Source organism: Rhinoderma darwinii, chromosome 10 (assembly GCF_050947455.1).
Source record: "Rhinoderma darwinii isolate aRhiDar2 chromosome 10, aRhiDar2.hap1, whole genome shotgun sequence".
Classification (NCBI taxonomy): domain Eukaryota; kingdom Metazoa; phylum Chordata; class Amphibia; order Anura; family Rhinodermatidae; genus Rhinoderma; species Rhinoderma darwinii.
Window position 1 is genome coordinate 45,648,830 of NC_134696.1, and position 13,403 is coordinate 45,662,232.

At 43.9% G+C, this 13,403-nt stretch overlaps 1 long non-coding RNA gene across 1 annotated transcript in view; it reads right to left on the bottom strand.

Moving 5' to 3' along the window:
• Positions 1–644: 644 nt before the first annotated feature.
• The window catches only part of LOC142661418 (uncharacterized), a 30,103-nt gene continuing 17,344 nt past the window's right edge, over positions 645–13,403 (bottom strand). Inside the window, exon 3 of the long non-coding RNA XR_012850732.1 lies at positions 645–821. This is a non-coding gene — a long non-coding RNA (uncharacterized LOC142661418). The remainder of the gene's footprint in view (positions 822–13,403) is intronic.

Here is a 13,403-nt window from a genome sequence, read left to right on the forward strand (position 1 = left end):
TGTGTATTGTTGAATATGTAGTTTGTTGTCTGATAGCTTATCATAAAACAACCAAGAACTGATTTATTCCAACCAATGGACCACATTCCTATAATTAAGGAACAGTCATTTAAGTGCCATAGATGCTCCTAGCCAACGACACTGCTCCGGTTATCGTGCCAGCCTTGATGTCCTGTTCAGCAAGTGCCGTGTATAACAAAGCCAACAACGATACCCCGCCACAATGTCCTAAAACAGTACCAAAAAATGTTGCTTGTAACTGTACCAGTAATGAGACCCCCCATGCAAATGCTGCAATGATCCAAGTTACCGTCCAATTGATACAAGCAATCCTCGACACTATCTGCACTATCTAAAAGCGTGACCAGTGGATTATGAGTTAACGTTTAAGTGCAGACCCTTGACTTAAAATAGCATTGCGTTTGACCAATAGCCTGTGGGCTTCCGATGGCCTTGGGTCCTCAGGCACTGCCAGAATCATGAGTGTCCCCTTTCTGTCAGTACATAGTGGTATATGGCATTACAGGGCCATGATTGACCAGTAAATACAAGACTGCATGGAAAGACTCACCTTTTATTTTCTTCTTTAACTCCCATCCGCTCTATTAAATAAATAAAGACTAGGACACTTCTTTATGGTAAATCTGGGGAATGGCCACCGCTTTATTAACTCAAACATAACCAATTAAATGATTGGCCTGAAGGCTTAAATTAACATCATCTCTTCCTCCTTTCCTGATACGCCCCAGCTACAGCCCAGCAGCGGGCAGGTAGAGTGTCCTATCCCGCCTTCAAGACCATAGCTCCGCCAGCTGTGACATCTGTAATAAAAGAAAAGAAAACTGAAACAACCATACCAGGTACAGATCCAAAACCACATAAACCAAAGGGAGGGCGGGAGGGTGTTACTTCACGCTGCAGCCGAAGGTAAAGAAGCAGCTCTGCCCTTGAACTCTACCCTATATCCCTTATGCCACTCCTCCTTTAGCACATTGGCCCAATCACGCTCCTGGGCATTTTTTTAACTTTTGTAACCATCTAGTCCACTTCCCTGCAGACCCTGTCGCTCTCCCTATGCGGTTCAGCGCCATCTAATCCTTGTGATGTCTCCTCTCGAGTTATTATAACCAATGTGGTGCCCATACATAGTAGACGACAGTTGTGGAAAGGTGCCAATTTCGATCATAATGAACGATTGATATTTGGAATAATACCTAAACGATCGTTACAACCAAACGATGGCAGACAATTTTGTTCTGAAAAGCAGGTCAGCCATGTTGAAGATATTTGTCAGCGTATTAGAAGAATTTGAATACATTTGGGTCACTTGGGTGAAAAATGCACGATCGTCTGGCAATACCAAACCAGAGAGGAGGAGAGTAGAAGGGGTTACTACAGTTTTAATTAAATCAGTTCCAGCCCTACATCGGCCATTATACCTTTTTTTTGTCATCAGATATGTATAGGCACAGTGGACCATTATAATGGTCCTTCCTTTATATCTATGTCTGAGAGACCTGTGTCAACTAATATGGCGGCTTCTACAGTTTTTACAGGGATTGTGATTCACCTTTCCTACAGTCCTGAACCGCTTACTCAGCAGGGCATGAATCACTGCATAACCAGTCATGCCTTTCAGGAGTTTGGGAAAGCTGGTTGTCAAACCCTTGTGGGAACTGTAATGGTGGCCATATTTGCAGAACCCCATATTTTTTTAGGAGTATGAATAAATTTGTTGTCCCGGGATCATATCCGCTTGGTCGTTCTCTCCTATGTGTTTAAAATATTCATTTGTAAAGCAAATATTGTACTTTGCTGTATGTACAGCAGCGGCTCCGGCCGTGGTTTCCAGCAGATGACATTGTGTTATGATTCCTCGCACGCGGTATACTTATTCAGTTTACATTTTACCCAGTGTGTACTCTTTCCTTTCTAGTGGATTATTTTAGTAGCGCAGGTGCTGCAGAGTGACTGCCAGAAAGCAGGTAACACAAGCCCCTTAGTGTCCTCGGCATGTAGACCCGACCACAAACGCCCATGCTAATCTCCCTGCGCTCATTCCTTGCCGAATCCCTGGAGCCGTAACAGACGATCTGGCAGGCCATTCATAATACAGAACAAGTTGTAGCACAGTACGGAAAAAGTAACCCACTTACTCTCACCAGCGGGTTTATTTATTTACCTTGGGCAGGCCATGCTTGATGAGGCTGAAGGACAGCGTCCTGGGCGTGTGCGTGACAGATCCCGCATTGTGACAACTGCAGAATATTTTTATTTTTAACATTTGATCTTGGGCGCTCAGCCAGGTGGGTTTGGAACCCGCAGTTGGATACACATTCAGTACTCTGGAAGGTTTCGGATGTCGCTTTTGAAGTGGACGGGGGTCAAGTTTAAAATACTTTGGGTGGGTGTAAGTGTGACAGTGAGAGCATTGTGCTGCAGAGCCTGACTTTACATCTGATAGTCGGGAAGGACAGCTGTGCCCTGTGCACCCACTCAGCTGCCGCTCCCTTAATAGTTTCTTAAACTATCCTCAGACTCCCCATTTGTGTAAAAAATGTTCCTGTTACAAATAGTAAATATGAGAGACAGATCTGAGTCTGCGAGTGCGGTGCTGGCTGAGTTTTGTGGAGTTGCTCCACGTTTGGATGGCGTCCCAGATGTACACGTGTACTGTTTATTTAGTCTGACTATGTTCGTGTGTTCGTGAAGGTTATGGGCTGGTCCAGAGACGCTTTCTACAGCGTCTTCTGCCTCCGAGCCAGTTTATTTGTAGCAATCATAATAAGTTAAGGTAAAAAAAACACGGAAATGTGAAGTTGAAACTTGTTTTTCCACAAAGGGGACTTTATGTTTTTCTGGAACCTGCCAATTAACACTAAACCTAAAATACAAAAATCCTCCTCAGGGCCAGGGCTAGAGGGCAATTTTTTTTCGTGGAACTAATACAGCAAGCTTGCAGAAAATCGTCACATAATGTCATGCTATAATCACTAAAATCTTGTGTTTTTTAAAAAAAAAGAAATAGCAGTTGCTTTGTTGCCCCAAGTTAACAAAAAGTATCTGGGCTTTAATATATGGAAATTCTTCATGTAACAGACTCTGCTACAGCTACTTAATTTTTGATACAACTTTCAGAGCCCCCTTAACAATAATAGTTACAGGATGCAAGTAAAGTGACAGCCACAACACCTCATACAGTGACAGCTACGTGCCTTACCATTCAAAGTGGCAGCCACATACCATAACCAAACCAGGCGCCATCTAAATTCTTCACCATACAACATGCTCACTACATCTCCCTATATGCAGTATCTATCACATGCCCCCCATATACAATGCAGGGCAGACCCATATAAGTGAAAACCACAACCCAAATTGCAACAGACAGCATCACCGCCACCTGCTGGCAGCACTGAACATGCCTCCTGACGTTCTCCCCAGATTTTTGCAGTTTACAGAGTCCCGATGGGTCTTGTTACTCGCAGGGTCATCAAGACTTGGTGGCATGAGGGGGGACTGCTAAAGATTCTATTCATATACTTTTTAGTAATATCTGATACTGGAAAAGCTGGGTGATAGCCAAAATTAGCTTTGCAGTATCACTATTGACTAATTATGATAGCATATCATCCCTGCATAACTAGGAAAATTTGCCTTTCATGAGTCTGGGAAAGCTGGATGACAATCAATATGGCAGTAAAACCCAGGTTTCCTAGATCAGTGAACAACAAACTTGCCTAGTTATGCAGTGATACTAGAATAGCAGAGATATATATATATCTACAGCAACTAGGCAGATGTGCATCCAGGAGTGACAATCCTTTGGAGGTTAAAATGATGGTGATATTAGTTGTCACTCCGCTTTCTCCAAAAATAGACAAGACTAAGAAACCATTCAATAAAATATTTAATAGATCGACAAAAGAGGACACATTTTAGTGGGGAATGTTTTTTAAAAGACTTTACTTAGTTAATATCTTGATCTTGTGTAGCTGATAAGGGTTCATTCCTTTCAGAAGATGGTTTGTATGATTACTTTGACATGCCTGGAGGCAAGCACAGCAGATTTCCACCGATCAGACTGCAGGACCAAAAATGTGAGGACAGTTCTCCTACAGCCATGAAACTGCATTAATCCAACCTATGGGCTATTATATGTAATTTACAAAAGAAATAAATTATTTATACTTGTCAAGAAGTAAAAGAGGGATGAATATAAGACCGCTTTAGGGAAGACCTTTTTTGCATATGCTACATAAATGGGGGGGGGGGGGGGGGGTATTCCTGTAGTAAATTTTGGTTTTAAGGTCCAACATTGTCAGATAGGACCACAATGCAGCTTTTATGTGAGATGTAATGTGGCTTCAACATGATGGAACATTATAGCCCTTCTTTAATACCTCCATGGTATCGTAGGCAAGGCAAGCAAAAACAATGAGTAGGCCGCCCCGCATCCGCTATGACAGTATTATGCCACAGCAAAGAAGATATCACCATAGTGTCTTTGGGTGTGTCTTATGGGGCGTGACTTATCTGATGGGGTGTGGCTTTCCAGAATTTATGCATACAAATGAACAAACAAAAATGTCTGCATTAGTTTGGCTGACAACTACTATGGTGGCCAGTATCTCTCTCTGGTTTTCCGGTTGTACATATGCAGGTGATGTCTCACTTTATCACTAGGGCTGGACCGTATGTGCTGACCACTACTGGTAGTGTAAAAACCAGCGTAGATAGTGCCACACTCAGGGCCCCTTGTAGATAGTGCTCCACACTGCCCCAGTAGATAGTGCCATGTACTGCTCCCTGTAGATAACGCCACATGGCCCCCCTGTAGATATTGCCACACACTGCTCTATGTAGATATTGGCACACACGGATCCTTGTAGTTATTGCCACGCACTGCTTCCTGTAGATAATTCCACAGTGCCCCCTGTAGATAGTGCCACATTGCCCTCTGTAGATAGTGGCACACATCTCTTTTTTTAGATCGTGCCACTGTGCCCTCTGAAGATAATAGCATAGTGCCCCTTGTAGATAGTGCTGCACAGCCCCCCCTTGTAGATAGAGCCACACAGCCCCCCTGTAGATAGAGCCACACAGCCCTCTCTGAAGATGATGCCACACAGCCCCCCCTGTAGATGATGCCACACAGCCCCCCTGTAAATGCCACCCTTTGGCCGGGGATTCCTCTTCTGCAGGAGCTCCTGACATCACTGTCTATAGACCGTGATGTCAGGGGATCCTCCTGGACCGGAATGTGATGTCAGGGGCAAACCCAGAGCAGGAGTTCCGGACAGAGCGCTACTAGAACTCTGCCTGGGACTCCAGGTCTGCTCCTGACATCACTGTCCATATATGGACAGTGATGTCCGGGTAAACTCTAGAGCCGGTGTCCCATAGCACAGCGCTACTAGCACTTTGCCTGGGACTCCAGCTCTGCTCCTGACATCACTGTCCATATATGGACAGTGATGTCAAGGGCTTCCCCAGCCGGACCCCCCGGAGCAGAGCTGCTTCTAGCACTCTGCCTGGGACTCCTACTCTGCTCCTGACATACTGTCCATATATGGACAGTGATGTCAGGGGCTTCCCCAGAGCAGAAATCTCGGAGCAGAGCGCTAGTATAGTCTATGGACAGTGAAGTCAGGGTTTCCGTCAATGAATGGAATTCGAGGCAGAGCATCGGCAATGCTCTGGCCGGGGATTCCGCTGCAGGAGGTACACTGCCCTGACGTCACTGCCCTTATATGGACAGTGAAGTCAGGGACTGTCTATGAGCGGAATCCCCGGCCGGGGCATCGGCAATGCTTTGGCCAAGGATTCCGGCGCTCCAGGAGGAGAGAATGGCAGAGCAGGAAGCAGACAGTTTCCTGCTCTGCCATAGTATTTAATTGTATCTGTTTCCTGAGGACGCAGATACAGTGAAGGAAATAAGTATTTGATCCCTTGCTGATTTTGTAAGTTTGCCCACTGTCAAAAACATGAACAGTCTAGAATTTTTAGGCTAGGTTAATTTTACCAGTGAGAGATAGATTATCTAAAAAAAAAACAGAAAATCACATAGTCGAAATTATATATATTTATTTGCATTGTGCACAGAGAAATAAGTATTTGATCCCCTACGAACCATTGAGTTTATCCTTCTCCAGACCAGTCACACGCTCCAAATCAACTTGGTGCCTGCATTAAAGACAGCTGTCTTACATGGTCACCTGTATAAAAGACTCCTGTCCACAGACTCAATGAATCAGTCTGACTCTAAACTCTACAACATGGGCAAGACCAAAGAGCTTTCTAAGGCTGTTTGATGGGAGATCTGTGACTGTTTCTGTTATGGGGACACTGTTGTAGACTGGTTCTGTGATGGGATCATTGTGAGTGGCTGTGTTATAGGAGAACTGTAACTGGTTCTGTTATTGGGCACTGTTGTAGACTGGCTCTATTATGGGAGCACTGTGACTGGCTCTGTTATGAGGACACTGACTGTGGCTGTCAGTGTTATCGGGATAATGTCGTTGTTTCTATTATGGGATCGCCATGCTTAGCACTGGTAAGGGAGTACAGTAGTTAGCACTGAAGCATGACCTGATATCCAACTAACCCAGAGTTAAGGCCCTTTTACACGGGCCAATGATCGGGCAAACGAGCATTCACAGCCCGTTCATGAGCATTACCCTGTGTAAACAGGGCAACGATCAACTGATAAACGAGTTCATCCGCTGATCGTATAGTCTCTGCAGCCTAAAATATTATTGTTATCGGCAACACATGTCCCTGTATAAACAGGGAGACGTGATGTCAATATATTAGAAATGTATGGGGATGAGCTGTCTCATTGATCGGCGCTCGTTTACACGGGCCATTAGAAAACTTTTACTTTAGAGATGAGGCACATTTGTTGCACCTAATACAAACTGGAGCATTCCGATAACCAGCAGCACTACAGCATGATTTTTGCTTGTTGACCTGTATTTGAATTTGAGTTCCCGGCATTGTCAATGCTTCATCATCAGAATGAGAATATGTTTGGAAATTATTATTTTTGCAGGTTACATATTCACACACTACAATTTTGCATCAACCCAATTCAAGATCTAAAGATTTTGAAGATTTTGAATCATTGTACTAGTGTGTAAAGGCTATGTATTTTTTATTTTTTTTTCATAAAAATGTCTATCATTGTGATTGGTGCAACTTCCTAGATACATTTTATAAGAAATGATTTTTAATTTTTGAGATACAGCTGGTTTGTATCCTGTATATACAGCAGCTGTATCTTGCGCTGAAACCTGTATCCATCAGGTCAGCGGCACTGACAGGTTCAGTGTCTCTGACATGCAGGATCGAGCTGTTAACAATCACACTTAGTTAATAACTTAGATGTGATCGATTATAGGTGGATTCTATATGTCAGAGATACGTAGGACCCGCAGTCACTGAACCTGTCATTCCTGCGGACTTGACGGTTTCAGGTCTTAGGGAATGATGCAGCTGCTCTGTATACAGAATACAAAGCAGCTGTATCTCTAAAAGTAAAAATAATTTTTTCATAAAAAGTATTTAGGAAGTTGCACCAATCACACAGGTGCCCAATTTTATTTAAAAAAAAAAAAAATGATGTCAAAGTTGTGCGTAGCCTTGAAGTACAGTTGATTTTACGATCAGATATAGACTATTCGTTAAAACATTGGTAGCAGGCTAATTTGGGGAATTAATAAACTGTTGTGTTAAAGGAGTTTTTCCATCAAAACAGCACTTTTTTAAAAGTGAAGCCAAGCCAGCGATCAGCTGATCACCACAGGTATAGCTACTGAAACCTCAAGAAACCAACTGTTATAGCTGGGGGAAGCTGTGGCCTGTCATACATTTCCCCTGTAATGGCCTGTGCAGGAGAAATATTCTATTACATGGTATTCATTCAATTGAATAACCGACCATGTTTTACATGTAAGGGCCTTGTTTGTCACAGCGAGGGACGCTTTTTGTTAGTTGCTCTCTTCTCCCATTCGATGACAACCATATGGGACCAGATGGGTTACACCCTAGAGTTCTTAAAGAGCTTAATTCAGTTATTTTTGTCCCCCTCTTCATAATATTTAGAGATTCTTTAGTGACTGGTAAAATGCCAAAGGACTGGCGCAGGGCAATTTGGTGCCTATTTTCAAAAAGGGCTCTAGGTCTTCCCCATTGATATCAATGGTGATGCAAACTGAAGCTAAGGTTTCGGTTTGACTTTCCGTTGAGGGGTTCACCCAACTGAAACCTCCGACGGAACCTCTGAACGTAAAGCAAACGCTGATATGAACCGGCCCTTACATCCATCGTGGGGAAAATGTTTGAGGGGCTATTGAGGGATTATGTGACAAAATATAGTATTATAAGTGACAGCCAGCACGGTTTTACTAATGACAGAAGTTGTCAAACCAACCTGATTTGTTTTTATGAAGAGGTGAGCAGAAGCCTATACAGAGAGGCCGCTGTGGATATAGTGTTTTTGGACTTTGCAAAGGCATTTGACACTGTCCCTCATAGACGTCTAATGGGTAAGTTAAGGACTATAGGTTTAGAAAATATCGTTTGTAATTGCATTGAGAATTGGCTCAAGGACCGTATCCATAGAGTTGTGGTCAATGATTCCTACTCTGAATGGTTCCCGGTTATAAGTGGTGTATCCCAGGGTTCAGTGCTGGGACCACTATTATTCAACTTATTTATTAATGATATAGATATAGAGGATGGGATTAATAGCACTATTTCTTTTTTTGCAGATGACCCCAAACTATGTCATATTGTTCAGTTTATGGAAGATGTTCGTGAATTGCAAGCGGATTTAAACAAACTAAGTGTTTGCGCGTCCACATGACAAATGAAGTTTAATGTATATAAATGTAAAGTTATGCATCTGGGTACCAACAACCTGCATGCATCATGTCCTAGGGGGAGCTACACTGGGGGAGTCACTTTTTGAGAAGGATCTGGGTGTACTTGTATATCATAAACTAAACAAGAGCATGCAATGTCAATCAGCTGCTTCAAAGGCCAACAGGATATTGTCGTGTATTAAAAGAGGCATGGACTCGCGGTACAGGGATATAATATTACCACTTTACAAAGCATTAGTGAGGCCTCATCTGGAATATGCAATTCAGTTCTGGGCTCCAGTTCATAGAAAGGATGCCCTGGAGTTGGAAAAAATACAAAGACGAGCAACGAAGCTAATAAGGGGCATGGAGAATTTAGCCTTGACAAGAGACGACTAAGGGGGGACATGATTAACTTATATAAATATATTAATGGCACATACAAAAAATATGGTGAAATCCTGTTCCATATAAAACCCCCTCTAAAAACAAGGGGGCACTCCCTCTGTCTGGAGAAAAAAAGGTTCAACCTGCAGAGGCGACAAGCCTTCTTTACTGTGAATCTATGGAATAGTCACCGCAGGCGCCGTCACAGCAAGAACAGTAGATGGCTTTAAAAAAGGCTTAGATAATTGCCTAGAACAAAAAAATCTTGGCTCCTATGTGTAGAAATGTTTCCCTTCCCTTTTCCCATCCCTTGGTTGAACTTGATGGACATGTGCCTTTTTCAACTGTACTAACTATATAACTACGTAATTATATGCTCTAATTGGTCATCAGGAAATGGGTTGTCTTTAATAATACTCCTTGCTACACTAAAGTTGTTTGACAACATAAATTTTTATAGAAAATTAATTGCAATTACAATGGTGCAATTATTGTCAATTGAAAACAATTGGTTTGGGTCAGATCAAACTGGACCAGATCATAATGTCCCCTCATGGTCAACCAAGACTTTATCAGATTATCAATTATAAATGTTAAGATCTAAACGTTTTTGTGAGTCGTAGTCTAATTATGGCACCATTGTGAACATGCCTGTCCAATAACAGCACTTGTAAGGCCTAGCAAGGATAAAGATTGCATCACAATTAAGGCCCTATTACACCGGCCGATTTTGGCCAGTGCAGCGAGCACTCGCTTGCTGCTGTCACACAAAGCTATGGATGGGGACGAGCGGTCGTTACTCCGATCGCTCGTGACCATATATTATTATCATGTCGGCAGCGAACAGGTAGATGAGCTGCCGACAACCATAATATTTAACATTTTTAAAACGATACGATCAACAGATGAACGAGCGTTTACTTGTTCATCTCCTGATCGCTGCCCTGTTTGCACAGGGCAATTATCGGCAACGAGCGTTCTATGAACGCTTGTCTGCACGATAATCGACCAGTGTAAAACCCCCTTTAGTTTACAAATACTATTGCTCCAGATCTAGGCTAGTATGCAGCTTGGGAGGAGGAGCTCCTTAATTACCGAGTCACAAACTTCATTATTAAATAGACTTGTGTGTCGGTGACCTCATCAATAAGTTAATGTATGCAAGTATACCCAACTCATTCTTATCATGGAAAGTCATTAATCTCCTTCTCTTCCTGGGAATGCCTGCTAAGGTTGCCATCTTGATCTGCAAATTGGCGCCATATGGGGCATCTGCAGATTCAACACACTTGCCCAGAACTAAGATGGATCTAAATTTCTAATTCCAAGGAAGAAAAAATAAATAAAATTTGCATAAATAAAATAGGTATGAGCAGGAAAATAAAAGCTAGACTATTAGAGGACAGGCAGCCTTTTCAGAAGCTGTTAGCAATTCACACTATTAATGGGGTGTCATCTTTGGACACTTCCGGCAGTAAGCACCCTGCTATTGATACCCTGCCTCCCACCACGTCAACACAGGTTTGTTGATTGCTCATGATCTCCCATCATCATTTCAATAGACTGAGGTGTTAAATCCCTCCTTTGCTTTGCACACACTTAGCTGGGACATTCTTGTTGATTATTTTTTTTTCTTCTTTTTTTTCCCCATAATAGATTTAACTCTCTCTCCGCCAGAGGGGGCCGGCAGCTGCCATTGCTTAACAAGGTCACCTGCCGCTCTGTAAAGTTAAGAAAAAAACATTGCTGGGGACGTGAACAGTGATGGACAGGGACAGAGATAAAATGCTGCTGCCCTCTAAATGCACCCAGGATCCTCCCAGCATCAGCTGTCTTCACTGGGTGGCCTAAGGGTAGCTCATGGGGGTCTTTTAGTGACATCTGTCCTTCAAACAAACACCTCCCCTCACTCCAACCACAGCATTACCAGAGGGCAGATGACTTTTATTTAGGGGAGATCTAGGCAGCCGGGCCTGTACATTATTAATTCACTTCCCAAGTGCTCTTTTCTACTTTATGGCTTAAGTCACAGGGATGAAGTTGTAAAACTGTCCCCTTGTTATCCCTGAACGGATGCTGAAAATGAATTTACATTTAAGTCTAAAGTGCCTTCTGTCAGTCCTGCTTCAGCACAGGAAACATAGGAATTATGTCCGTGCCGTAGGAGTCCATCATTTTTGCATCTCTCTTCCATCACTGCCTTCGAAAAATCCTGGAGCAAATCCCCACTTACTAACATATGCTGGACAGGAAGCACTTAGAGGAACATCACATTTCGCTTATGTCATTTACATTATTTACTTTGAAACTTCCACAATCTCTGAAACTGACGCTTGTTTCATGAGATTAGCCGGTATTTTGTACATCACTGCAGCGAGTCTTCAGTAATTTCTTTAGTGTATATATTTACAACAAATTTGCTTTATTGTAATAAATGTTTTCTATATTCTGACAGATGTAATATCTTCTTGTAATGGCGGGGTAGGGAGACAGACAGGTGAGCCCTAATCTACCCGCCACTCAGTCCCTGCCTACATGCAACGGCCCATCCTAAGCGACGGCGTACAACTGGGCGACTGTCCCTACGCTCACTAATTGCACGACAGACAAACAGACAAGGGTACACAGAAGCTAAGGGAAATTGGGCTGTTGCCCACGGCAACCCCGTGAGCAACAAGAATAGTGAACGAGCCGAGTCAAACCAGGAGTGGACGAGGTACAAAACGCAGAGCAGGAGAATAGTCAGTCAAGCCAGGGTCAATATGAAGCAGAAGACAAGTAGTAAGCAGCAGCAGCAAAGCCAGGAAACAGACTGAAAGAATCACAGGCAAAGGAGGAGCAGGAAGTGAGGGTATAAATAGACAGAGGGCGGGAGCTAGCTCCGTCTGGCCAGGCTGTGATAGGCTCTCCCACTCCTCAGCCTCCCAGGCTGATTGGTGGAAGAAGGGGTCACTCGACCAGACTTAGGAGCAGGTGCAGAGTGAGTAACCACGGGCGTCGACACACAAGCTGTGTCAGGCAGATCCTTCACAGTACCACCCCTTTTATGAGGGGCCACTGGACCGTTTCTAGGTGGACCTGGCTTATAGGGGAACTGAAGATGGAACGTCCTGAGCAATACTGCAGCGTGAACATCCCGGGCGGGTACCCAAGTCCTCTCCTCAGGCCCGTATCCTCTCCAATGGACCAGGTACTGGCGAGAGCCTTGGACCATCCTGCTGTCCACAATCTTGGCCACCTCGAATTCCACCCCTTCAGGGGTAAGAACAGGGACAGGAGGTATCCTCGAGGGAGCCAAGGACGGGGAGCAGCGTTTCAGGAGGGAGGCATGAAAGACGTTGTGTATTCGAAAAGACGGGGGTAACTCCAGTAGGAAGGAGACCGGGTTAAGGACTTCAATGACCTTGTACGGCCCTATATACCTGGGAGCACATTTTTGGGACGGGACTTTAAGGCGCACATTTCTTGAAGACAGCCACACCAGATCCCCGACCGCAAACAAGGGGTTAGCAGAACGTCTTCTATCTGCCTGGGCCTTTTGTATGCTCTGGAACACCTCTAGGTTCTTCTGAACCTGGGCCCAGACTGTGCACAGTTCCCGATGAACGACATCTACCACCAGGTGAAACGGAGGAGAACCGTGGATTGAACCCAAAATTACAGAAAAAGGGGGAGACCCCTGACGAGTTACTGACCCGGTTATTAAGGGAAAATTCAGCGAGGGAAATGAAGGAGACCCAATCATATTGACAGTCAGAGATAAAACACCTTAAATATTGTTCTAGAGACTGATTAGTCCTCTCAGTTTGGCCATTAGTTTCAGGATGGAAGGCCGAGGAGAAGGACAGATCAATCTCCAACTTTTTACAGAAGGCTCTCCAAAATAATGAAACAAATTGTACCCCTCTGTCAAAAACAATATTGACAGGAACCCCATGGAGACACAGGATGTGTTTGATAAACAAGGTAGCTAACGTCTTAGCATTGGGTAGTTTCTTGAGGGGCACAAAGTGGCACATCTTACTGAAGCGGTCCACTACCACACATACCACCGACTTGCCTTGAGATGGAGGCAGATCGGTGATAAAATCCATGGAGATATGGGTCCAAGGTCTCTGGGGAATGGGCAAAGAACAAAGTAAGCCGGCT